Source organism: Vicugna pacos, chromosome 21, assembly GCF_048564905.1.
Source record: "Vicugna pacos chromosome 21, VicPac4, whole genome shotgun sequence".
NCBI classification, from domain to species: domain Eukaryota; kingdom Metazoa; phylum Chordata; class Mammalia; order Artiodactyla; family Camelidae; genus Vicugna; species Vicugna pacos.
Genome location: NC_133007.1, coordinates 12,162,163 through 12,174,786, shown reverse-complemented (window position 1 = coordinate 12,174,786; position 12,624 = coordinate 12,162,163). Strand labels below are relative to the sequence as shown.

At 38.9% G+C, this 12,624-nt stretch overlaps 1 protein-coding gene across 1 annotated transcript in view; it reads left to right on the top strand.

Annotated features, from left to right (window-relative positions):
• The window catches only part of ZBTB37 (zinc finger and BTB domain containing 37), a 27,438-nt gene extending 14,814 nt beyond the window's left edge, over positions 1-12,624 (top strand). Inside the window, exon 5 of the transcript XR_012062703.1 lies at positions 6,324-12,624. The gene's annotated coding sequence lies outside the window, so the exon portion shown is untranslated. The remainder of the gene's footprint in view (positions 1-6,323) is intronic.

Here is a 12,624-nt window from a genome sequence, read left to right as displayed (position 1 = left end):
AGCAAACCACAGCCCCCTGGCCAAATCCTGAGGTCACCTATTGTATAAAGAAAGCAATAGTGGAATAAAGGGACATCTATTTGTTTAGGACTTATTTATGGCTACCGGCTACTGTAATGGCAAGTTGAGTACTTGTGACAGAGACCACATGGCCTGCAACACCTGAAAATATTTGCCTTCTGGAACTTGACAAAAAAGGTTTGGCAACTCTAGAATTAAATTTGAAAGAATTACCCCCTCGAACTTGTCACGCCTGCCATTTTGCCTTTATAATAGCTTGGTTGAGGTTTTACATTCACGTTGCCCTGTATGCATCAGCTTCTTGAAAGAGGCTGCCATCTTTTTCTAGATCCTTTTCTCATAACCGTCTTTGTGTTCCTTCCTGATTCCCATTGCTTTAAAGTGTTTGGAATAGGCCTTATGATTTGTCCTTGCCTTAAATGTGCAGGTAGATTAAAGTTTAGGATGGTAGTTGCAGATTTAACAAACTAATTTTTAAAAATCATTCCCATGCATATTAATATAGGGTTAAATGGATACCATGTTTACATAAAATATTGTAAAAAAAATAATGTTTTTATAAGCATTGCCATTTCTGAGTTATAATGATGGCAAGAATAAATTTATTCCCACTAGTATTAAAAATTAATTTGTTATGAATAAGTGATTTGATTCTTATCCAAAGCACTGTTTTTTTGGTTAGAAACCTCTGCCCATTTCCTGCACTATACATCTTCATTTTAATTTCCTCAAGTAAACTTACTCTGTTCCACGTGGAATATAAAAAGCCAAAATCTTTGCTTTTTTTTAAATGAACATTTTAAAACAATGAAACAGCTGAGGATTTAAAATTCTTCTTAGACCTATCTTCCAATTTCTGTTATTGTCTGTAATTCTTCTAAATATATATTGGGTCATTATATAATTGCTTTGTTCATTCTTCCTGTTCAGTAGCTTATTTATGCCAGTTGTTGTGGAAAAAACGGAAAATGTTAGGATGATGGTAAACAGAATTCCTTCCACGAGGAGAATATAATTGGAAACAATACATGGACTTCTGAGTTTTATCTGAACAAAGTGTTCGAGGCCATGCTGATACAATACAGTGGGTTTGATTCTTACTTTGTTGTGAGCTCTACTGACACATGCAAAGTTTGGATGAGCGACCTAGCCTTGTATAGGGCATCTCTTCAGTAGGCATTTTATTCTTAAAGTTGCACTTTTCTGAGTTGGCTATTAGTAGGTTTTGTATGTTACACCCTCTGAGTAGTAGATAATCCTCATCTAAAAGATTTCAGAATATTTGCCTCTGTTAGATCTGCCTTGTCTTAGAGCACTTATAGTAATAGTGGGTTCTTGAGATTTTGGAGTGCTACTTTTCCAGTTAATTTGAGATTCTGATTAATCTAGGACATAGGACTTGTGAAAGAAATTGGATTTAGATAGCCCAGTGAAACCTCTGCATCCATTTCCATATGGATCTGTTGAAAACAGTGGAGTTTGCCAAGCATTGCAACCTCTTTGATAATTATCGGTCTTACGTTGTTTTGCCTCCTTCCTGGTGTCTTTCTCTGTTTTCACTATTTTTACTCTTAAGTGGTACTTTTCCTAGGGCCACTCTTTTTACTTTGCATTAAGTAAGCTTTCTTGCTCAGGACAAGCCAAAATTGAATATTATGCATACTTTGAAACCTTACTTAATTACACTCCAGAGGATGTAATTGTTGATAGGAACACTGATATCAGTACCTGGACGATATCTGTACACACTGTTGCTTCTGTTGTGTAGACAAACTATCTTTTCCCTCAGTTGTGAGGAACAGCAGTGACTTAGAAGGCAAATGTCACCTGAAATGTACATTATGTAGAAGGCACATATATAAATTACTTATCTTACATCTTCCCCATTATCTGTACAATAAATACTTCCCATCTTAACATAATTAAGAAGGCCCAGTAGCTCAAATAGTGAAAGCTTTAAACAACAAAGCTAAGTCATAAAGGCAGAGCAGTTAAGGGGGAAAAAAAAAACTTTTCCAATGCTTACTTTTTTCATGTCTACTCAGTAAGTCCTGTTGAAGAAGCTAGAATTAACCATCCAGTTGAGCGATAATGTGTTCAGCATCTCATGTGACCAACAGCACAATTTAATAGGTTGTGAATCTTAGAATCTGAATTAATCCATAATGCCAGAAGTCAAAGTATCTGTCTCTTTGGAAAATGTTTCCTGTTTTACGGAATCACTTACCCTAAGTGGTAGGTAGCATACAGGAGAATCTGTTCCATTAAGTAAATATTGAGTAATTCTCAGTACCAGGCAATGTGCTTGGAATTTGTGTAACAAAACTGATTTTAGGCATAGTTTAGATGTGGCTTTCTATACTTGAGGGTCCTAAACCCACTTGGTTGGAGCTGGATGTATGCTTTTTTAAAAGCCTGCACTTTTTACTACAGAGATAAAAGGTCAAAAAGAAGGGGACAGAATTAACTATACTAAGTGCTTTAGTGACATAATTGCAGTAAATCCTAAAAATAATCCTATGAGGTAGTATCAGTAGTAACTAAAAATAGCTGACTCTTTTTTGAGTGTTTACCATGTGCCAGGCACAGTTCTATGTGCCTCACGTTAATTAATTCATCTAATCCTTATGACAATCCCATTAGGGTAGATACTCTTATTATCCTCACTTTAGAGAGAAAGAACCTGAGACACAAAGAGGTTGGTTGACCTAGGCAGTCTTACACTAGAGTTGACACTCTTAATAGACTATGTTGCATTTAATAGGTATAATTATATTACATTTTCTAGATGGGAAACTGTTGAGCCCAAGATTACCAAATGAATAAATTGCAGAGCCAGTATTTACCAGTCTGATTCCAAAGCCTAGACTGTCTCCAGTACATCATATTAACTCTGTTTACTTACAAAGAATTGGAGTGAACTAGCATATGCAATAGCCAGTAACAGTACTGTGTTTCATGAACTTTTAATTCAAGAATAAGTGATTGGAAGATTTCTTCAAAAGATAACGCAGTTGATCTCTGAGCAGATGTTGAACGGTGAATATTTTCTGGGGATATTGCCCACGAATTCAGAGGAGTCACCCATTTGGCAGGTCCAATTGTGAATGAATGAGTGAGTTACTACCAAGGCAAAAATTGAGAGAGAGCATTCCAGTTATCTATTGCCGTGTAACAAACTACTCTAAACTTTAGTGACAAAATAACAAGTACTTTCCACATTTTATGATGATATGCATCAGAAATTCAGGAAGGGCTTGTGTAGGCAGTTTCTTGTTCCCTGTGGTGACACCTCAGGTCACCTGGTAGTATTCAGCAGGTGGTTGGGCTGGTCTGGAGTGTCCAAGACAATCTGACCCACATTCCTGACACCTTGGCAGGGAGGGGTAGAAGACTAGCCTCTCTCTGGAGTCTCAGAGACTCTCCATCTGATCTCTCCATCGAAATGGTCAGACTTACGGAATGGCAGCTCAGGCCTCCAAGAGGCTGGGCAGAGGGTGCCAGTCGTCTTAAAGGCCAGACCCAGCTCTGTCATAGAATCACCACCATATACTATTGGTCAAAGAAGTCACTGGTCAGCTCAGATTCAAGGGGAAAGGGAACACCTTACCACTTATTTAAGGTGTGTCAAGGATTTGGGGTCATCTTTAATCTATTATAGGTAGCATTAGGTTTTTTGATTTGTCTTAACTCTTGTGTATTCATTGATTTAGGTCAGTTGTCTGTGCCATAGAAACCATTTATTATATCTCCCGTAGGTCAGTAAAGGGGCCAGAAGGAGAATGAGACAAATGTCTGGAACGATTTCATTAGCTTCCCACCCCCTGAGTTCCATTTATCTTATAGTAAAGTTTCCACTTTTAATTTTGTTCCAAGTTCCAAATTGTGAGTATTTGCCTTTTTGTTTTCTGTGAAGCCACAGTAAATGTACATGCTAAACCGCAAATACTCCAGAGGGAGTAAAAAGCTTACTGTTATAGATCTTGATTCATTAGAGATGTCAACTGTGTTTTAAGTTTACAGATAGGCAAAAACTCCTGTGGTATGGAAAATTTACATGGCTGCTAAATCTCTTTTGATAGGAGTTTCTATTGCGTGGCTGGATGGATCATATTCTTGAGATGATTGAAAGTTTTGCCTACATATCTTAGTCCATCTTTACTGCCACCACACCACTTCTGGCACAGATTTGTGCTAGAAGGTGAATAGGTTCATTCCATTTTTATTAATCCTTCATATGGGAAAATCAATCGCCCAATTTTATATGTTGTTAATCCTTTAAAATTAGCGGTTGCTACCAGCTTCTTTGATCTAAAATAACAGATCATTGAAGTTTTATGATCTTTGGTTAAATCTGTCAAATATAGGATGCTTTATTTAAACTTCCTGCTGGCTTGTAAATAGACTTCCATTGCCTTTAGAAGAAATAAAGGCAGAGAATAAATTCTGCTCTAAAAATGATCATCCCCAAATCAATACACTTTCTAAGAGAAGAAAGGTTTGGTATTAACTATGCATTCCATGTGCAGTGGCTTCCTAGAGAATTAGTTGTGAGGGCTTCTTGCTGGTCATCCCCAATTATCATCTAGTAAAGAGATCTCTGTTCCTGGGTCAGGCCTCAGGAATTGCAGATACAGGAAATAAAAGGGGTATTCAGGGCTCAAGATTCAATTTTGGAATCTAGAAAATGCTGGGAAGGGAAAAAGAAGACTTGCATTTGTAGTTGGATAACCAGGGATGGGGTGTTTGAGTCATTTCGGCATCAGGATTAATTAGATTTTATCATGTAAAGATTAGAGCAAATTTTGATGGGGAAAAATAAATGGGCATTAACATTTTCTTTTTTATCCATATTGCTACTCTGCTGTACCTCAAAGTCTGCTCATTGTGACAGAGAAAGCCTTTGAAAGTATATTCCCAGGGAATGAAAAATTGGTTTGAGGTACTTTTGCCACAAGCATTTTTGCAAACATTTTCACCATGTAATTAATTGGCCATAAGGCAATTTTGCTATAAAAGATAATGAAACATAAAAGAGGGACATTTAAAAAGGACATAATGCAGGGGGAGGGTATAGCTCAAGTGGTAGAGGGCATGCTTAGCATACATGAGGTCCTGGGGTTCAATCCCCAGTACCTCCACTAAAGAAAAAATAATAATAATAATGATAAATAAGCCTAATTACCTCTCCCTGCAAAACAAATTGAAAAAATAAAAGGACACAGTGAAATATGAAAAATGAATAATTAAACACTTGATTGCAAAATACGAAATATTTGAATACATTTAAAATGTGTGTAGATTCATGGCAATCCTGCACAAGTAACTGGTTTTATTTTGTGGGTTGTACCTAAGCACTTGTCTTTCAGGTCTTTCTTTAGTTCATAATATTTTATACTTTTTTTTTTTTTGCTTGTTGATTCATCTGCTCATTCAGCATTGCATTTTTTTTTTGCTTAAATTTTTCCCTTCGTTAAGAGAGATATCAGTTTCTGAATACCAGGATGTGCATATTTGTAATGAGTTGTGAAAGCCACTGCACTGTTGTTTGTTCTTGGTATCTTGTCACATGTCTGTTCATAGATATTCCAAAGTTCTATGGGAAATGTGGGTTCAACCGTGCACCTTTGAGGCTTTTGACCCCTTTATCCTCCAACATAGTATGTTGCAAAATAGGAAACCAACTCTCGGGGCAAATCATTACCATCTGTCAGCTCAGTAAAGCCATCAGTAATGTTGAAACCCATTTCAACCAGTCAAAACCAAACTGCCAAACCAAAAACTGTTATCCAGTAATTTTATTTTTGAGGCAAAATTGTCTTACAGCCAGTTATGCTGTGAAAATGTCTGCAGCAAAGATGCTTACAGCAAAAATACTGGACACTTGAAAAATCTTTTGATAATCTATGGAGATGTCTCTCATTCGGTAACGTCTAGCTCTTTGGGCCCTCCTCTGGATTCTCTGTGACTCTTAAGTTTAAACTCATGTGGTGGTTGTACGAAAACTAAGTACAGTTGACTCTTGAACAATGTGAGAGTTTAGGGCACTGACCCTCTGCGGGTGGAAAATCCCCCATCACTTGCAGTTGGCCTCCATGTCTGCAGTTTCTCTGCACCTGGGAATTCAACCAGCTGCTGATCACGTAGTACTGTAGCATTTACTATTGGAAAAAAACAGGGTATAAGTGGACCCACACAGTTCAAATGTTGGTCAGGGAGCAACTGTACTGTGGTCTTGAATTGCAAGAGAAGAGTCAGAAGGGAACCTGCACATTGACAACATATTTATTCTTTCTTTTCAGCATCACAAGTCTAAACCATTTCAAGCCAATCACAGCAATCTGAGTGAGTAGAAATTCCTTAAGCAGTTTAGACTTCTGCTTTTAGCACATCTTAAAGCAGGTGTTTTTGACTTATTAGAAGGTGATCTACTGAATTTCCTCTAAAGGAATAGAATCCTAACTACAGTGGTTCTTTAAGAACCACTGCAAAAACAGAATTACAACAAAAGGAACAAAGCTTAAAATGTGTTTCCTCTGGAAGCCAAGATGCTAAAATAGGGGTCACTGAGAGTGTGGCTGAAATCCACCTCCAGAATGGCTATCAGTCAGATAGCAGAGATATTTAGAATTTATATGGTATTTGTGATATTTTTACAAAAATGATTTTAAATCATGTAACTTGACGTTTTAAAAAAATGAACCTGTTTTCTTTTTGGAAAGCTGGTCCAGTAAAAGTAACACTAATATAATTCAATTGTATATGCATGTGCATTGAACACAAAGTGGTATACTAAAGATAGTTCATGCAAATAACTATTGTGGGAAGTTTGGCTATTTTCTTAATATCTTTTTTCATAAATGTATGTTTATAAATATATTTACTCATCCACTATGAGCTTGGTAGCTTTAGAAGCATTTTTGTTAGCTGTGTATCATTGATTATAAAAATCAAAGTCTTGGCATAGTAGGCTAGGAGAGCTTTTCGTTGCTTTGTTTGTATTTTGGCCAAGAAAATTACTTCTTGCACTTTCTGTTCATGAAGATGTTACAACACATTGCACCCACTCAGTGCAGCTGTTCTTCAGAGACAAAAGATGTAGGTGTTAAGGTGGAACGTATGGTTAAAAGCCTGGCGGAAGGAGGGATCTCGAACGAACAAACTTGGCTTGCGTCTACCTGAGAAGAGCTGGGGGGTTCATGTAAAATTTACATTGGAAGTCGCTGTTGGGATAGGTGTGCTGTTGCGACGAGTTGCAATATCATTGTGAGTTGCCAGCTATGTGTATGTGATTTTATGTGTGTATGTGAGAAAAAGGTGTCTGATGAAGGCAGATAAGTCGGTGTAGAAAATTCTACCTCCCGCTAAAAACTGAGAATATTCCAAGATTGCCCTGTAACCCGCTGGGCAGGGAGGCTGGACTCCTCAGCCAGTGCCCACCCCATTCTCTTTTGTACTCACTTCAGCCCCTCTACCTCTGAGCACTTGGCTGAAGAAAAGTGTAGCTTTCTGTAGTAAGCAAAGGAAAGCCAGACCCAAAATATAGAGGCTGCAGTACTTTTGGTTCTCCTTGTCATGTTCAGATGTGAATGTTTAGCTCTTCTGCCCAAATCAAACAGCGTCAGGACACTTGGGTTTAGTGCTTTTACCCACTGGCTTGTATTTGGGAAGAGTAGTCCCTGGAAGTGGGAGTCCTTCTGTTGTTTTTGAAGACGCACCCAACTCCTTTTAATGATGTGAAATCTTATTTGAGTCCTGAGTTTTTTCATTTTTGATTGCCATTTGCAGTCCATTTTGGGGGACTGGAATATAAACCATATTTTCCTGATAATGAGCCTTCTGCCAGTATCTTGACGTATGCATGACACAGATTTTTGGATGACCTGTTTTGCTTTTAGACACTCTGAAGAGAGATATTTCTGTTTTTAATGCCAATAACTATCATAATAGTCAAGATAGCCTCATTTGAATGTTATGAGTGTCAGGAAATTCAGTTTCAGTAGTAAAATGCCACTAGGCAGACCACCTAATCTTTAAATCCAGTTGTAGCACTCAACTGATTTGCTGTTTGGGGCACCAGTACACTGAGCCTGACTTTTGAGCATGTGTTACAGCTGAGGAAGGACTACTGGCCCTTTAATAAAAGTCTTGGAATAACGCTTTCCACCTTTCTATTCTAATGCGCTAGCTGGTTATAATGTCCAAACAGGGATTTTCTGGTTAGGAGTGAAAAGTGAAAGAGCGATCCATTTTCAGATTTTTGGAGGTTGGCATCTGTGTTTTAGGTACTAGCAAATAAGTATTTACTTTCCTGGTGACTGGTTAGGGCAAGTGACAATACAGGCAGTGTGAAATTCCAAATGAGACAAGCAGTACTCACTGGTAACAACTGATACAGTAACCTTTGCCTGAAGACAGTATGAATCCTGTAGGGAGATGAGGCAGTAAATTCATGTGAATCTATTTACCACAACTGTTCTTTCTCTAACTATAGAATAATTGTCAGCCTTTAAGCTATGCTACTAATATCCTAGACTCAGGAATTAGCTCCTGCTTAGGAAAATTCTTTCTCTGGCTTATCTTTTGTTTGTGCTCAGTGTCTTGGCCTAGGCCTGTTGAGCTGTTTTGCTACAGACACATGTGTAAGGTCCAGTTCTACCTAAATCAGTAATTTATTGTCAGCAGTGCAGCCTATGACAGCCAAAGTAATTAAATAGAAAAACAAAGAAGTGAGAAATGCCTTCGTGACTTCTTTGAGGCATGTCAAACCTATGAGTCTGGGAGGAAGCACAGATTCTTACCTTCCTTCCATCTGGCTTGGGTGAACAGTGGCCTTAATGCTTTCTGTTACAGAGCTGGTTGACCTAGGCAAGTAGTCCTTCATCTTGGCTGCACATTAGAACCACCTGGAGCATTTAACAAGTTACTCACGTCTCGGGCTCCCTTCAGACGTTCATGTTTACACTTGGCCGGCTCTGCATCCTCGGCTTTAAAAGCTTCCCAGGGGATTCTGGGGGCAGCCAAACTTGAGAATTGTTGTCTAGGCAATCCTGAGTGGTCTCTGGCAGGATGACCTCTACCTGGTTCTTTGTTGTTGTTGTTGTTGTAAGATACCTTAATTGGTAACTCAGGCATGGCTCTGACTTTAAAACCCACAATGGGCCAAGCGGTAAAATGGCTCATCTGTTTGTCCTCACAGTAATTCTGCAGAGAGGTGTTGCCATCCACCTCGTTTCCTCTGTTTACCAAACACAAAATATGCATAAGTAAGCAAAACAAGTTTTCAAAGTCTGCTCCCTAGAATCCTCTTTCCCTTGCATATGTGATTTGAGTGGAGATTTTTCAACTCTGCTAGCTGAAATAGATAGAGCACTTGAACTTAGAAGAGCCAAGCCCAAGCCTAGGGGGATTTCCTTTTGTAAAATAAATAGGTAGCATTGTTAAAGTTAATGAAGAAAAAGAACAGTCCTTCCTGGCACGATGGTGATACATTTGATTGTTTGTCTCTTAGCCTGTCTTCTAAGTGGGATTACAGTGTAAAGTGAATTTCACTTTTCTTGTTTCTTTGTGAATGAAATGCACTATCTAAGGCGTAAATAGTTCTGAATTTTATATAAAATGTGAAATGAGTCATTTTAGCTTTGTTCCAGGATGTCAGAGACCTGACCCAGTAATTCCCAAATGAGGTTCCATGTCTTTCATTCTTCCCACCCCAGGTATAAGGATACTTGCCTATGGCAACCTTGCACATGGTCATGGGGAGGGGAGAATTGTTTGATTATCCCTAAAAAAGTGAGAACCACTGTTCAAACTAGCTACCAAGTGATTTCTAGTTTATGAGAGAAATCTGTGTTTAAGAGCAAGTTCAGACATAGCAGTCTCTCTTCTGAGAGAATTCTGGGCACTGTAGAAATTTTCAATCATACATTGCCTACAAATGATTGATAATTTAAAATTTCAAATAGGTGATGTGTTCAAGAAGAAAAAGTGGGTGGAAGGAAAGATGGTTAGTGCAGAGGACTGAATTAGCATCAGGCTATTAAGTTTCATTAAAATAACATTAAGGTCTGGCTATTTTCTTAGCATGTATCTGCTGCAATGTCAGAGAAAATGCCTCCTATGCCTTAGACAGCTTCTGAAGGCTTTCTGCTGTTAGGTGGAATAGACCAGCAATAGCCTTTGGGACTTAAATGCACCCAGAGAGTAGTCCATTAGGGTTTTCATAGTGAAAAACATTGTGGAGTACTGTGAAACATTGTTGAACTTTATGCAAATCGTACTGCACTGGATTTTAAGATTTTGGGAGGGAGAGTAGAGGAGGAGGATGGGGAAGTAATGGTAAAAAATAAATATATAAACTTGTGCTTTATTTTGTGCAAGGAATGAAACAATTCCCTGTGAGGAATTCTGTCAGGACTGTGACGTTCAGCCAAGTTCTTTTGCCCTAATTGGCTTGCTAATTCCTCTGAAACTTCTAAGAAATCCTTTCTGAAAGAGCTAAACGACAGCTAGCCTGACTGCAGGTTCACCACACTGCCCATCCCCCTGCTCACCGTAAGAGAAAAACATTCCCATACTGTAGGCAAAAGAAGTGTTTCAGTCCGTTAACTTTTCATCCTCTATGGTCTGTGTTCACAGTTTTAGCCTGTTGCTTTTTTTTTTTTTTTTTTTTTGTGTGTGTGATCTAAAGGCAGAACTTGAATAGATCTGCCAGGTCAGTCAGGAACCATTGGCTTCTCCTTTAAGAAATCTTAGAATCAGAACTCTCAATTTTTGGCATGTCAGTGTGAGTGAGTAAAGGGAGAAGTACATGTACAGAGCACTTAGATTTCCTGGCTTCTCATAGTTTCAGGTGGGACCCGTTTGTGTTCTGCGTCTGAGAGGAACAGTCAAGATGGAGGGTTCCAAGCTAGAAAAGTCAATGTAGCTGAAATGTGGTTTCCTGCAAATGGACACAGTCTGAAAGGAATCTGTCCAGCTGTTCTCTATGGTGCTTATATGGTGGGCGACAGTTGTCTCCCATCTACCTGTCCCTGGCACTGTGCCTTCCCACTGGTCACTGTGAAAAGCAGATCACACTGGACTCAGAGGCCAGGACAATTTCCCCTGTCTCATCACTTCATACAGCTGATAATGTAGCATTTACTTCTCTTTGGAAAATTCTTGGGTTTGTCCCCCCAAGAAATAGTAAAGCATTTAAAGGAAAACAGTCAGAAAGATTCTGGTGGTAGCTATCAAATAAAGAGATGACAGGAAAGTTTTACTTCCCCTCGGCTGATACTGACAGCAAGGACCAGCTATGCCTCCTCTTCCGGAATTTTTAAAGGCTACCATCACATTTGTAAGCAACAAACTTACCTAACATTTTTTTTCACAATTTGCTAATCAAGGATTCATATTACAACAGACAATCAATTTCTAAAATGTTATCATCCCTGAAAGGGAACGAGAGAGTTTTTTAACTGTAAGAACTTACCAGTCTGGTTTTTCCCTTTGAAAAAACTAACATTTGAGGTTTGTGTCTTTCATCTGAAGTGATTACTCCATTAATGAAGATGCCTCAGAAGTGTCGTCAGTGAGCCCGCCCAGCACTCTCGCACCTCTGAGGGCGCTTGGGCTGGCTTTGTGCATCTTGTTTCCTTAGAGAATATCTGTTTTTATTATGACTGTAATTATAAATATCTATCTATAGGAATAGGATTTTCTCTCACCCCACCCTCTTTTAATCATTATCACGTAAGTGTAAACTGCACCTCCCCTCACCCCACTTTTACTGAAAAAATGCACTTTAATTCCTAAGGAGAGTGGCAGTTCCTGGCCCTGAAGCCAGATTACTTCAGGAGGAGAGCCGAAGGGGGAGAACTCTTGGCAGGCCCTGTGAAATTCACCAAATTCCCTACTGTAAACACACAAATCAGCCGTTTTTAAGCTGCCCCCACCCCCTGCCAAAGGGAAAAAGAAACAACCAAGTGAAAAATTTCAGAATACCTACCCTGATTTTAGAAGTTTCACTGGGGAAAGTACCCAATACTAAGTTATTTTCTCAGCTACCAGATTAATCAGAAACTCCTGGGAGGCTGAGACTTGTTTTTAATGTAAAATCAAGTGAATACATACAGGCTGTAAGACACGGTCCTGATTTGTGTCGTTTCTAAGTATCAGATTCGTTCTCCCCCTTAATTTAACAGGTGTCCTCAGTCTCTCCTCCTGTAGATTCTGCCCTTCCCCTGATGACAAGCCAATAGTTCTTGGTGGGGTTGCATGTCTCCTAGGACCCCAGGAGCCCTGTTGTGTCGGGGGAGGGGGGAGGGCAGGAGGGTGGGCAGAGACTGGGGTTGGCGGGGTGGGGGGAGATCCAGAGAAAGAGTGAAGATATGGGCTTATATAAACATATTTAAAGCAGTTTAGCAAAAGCTTTCTCATTGAACAGCTTTAAGAACAATGTGAATGAAATCTTAGCAACTTGGTTAGTAATCTGAAAAGTCTATTAATGTATACTTGAAATTCTGTTTGTATAAAAATACATTTTCCTCTTTATTTTAACACTGTGTAAAAGAACATTATGCATGTGAGTGGTTTGAGAATTAAACGGTTTAATATTCA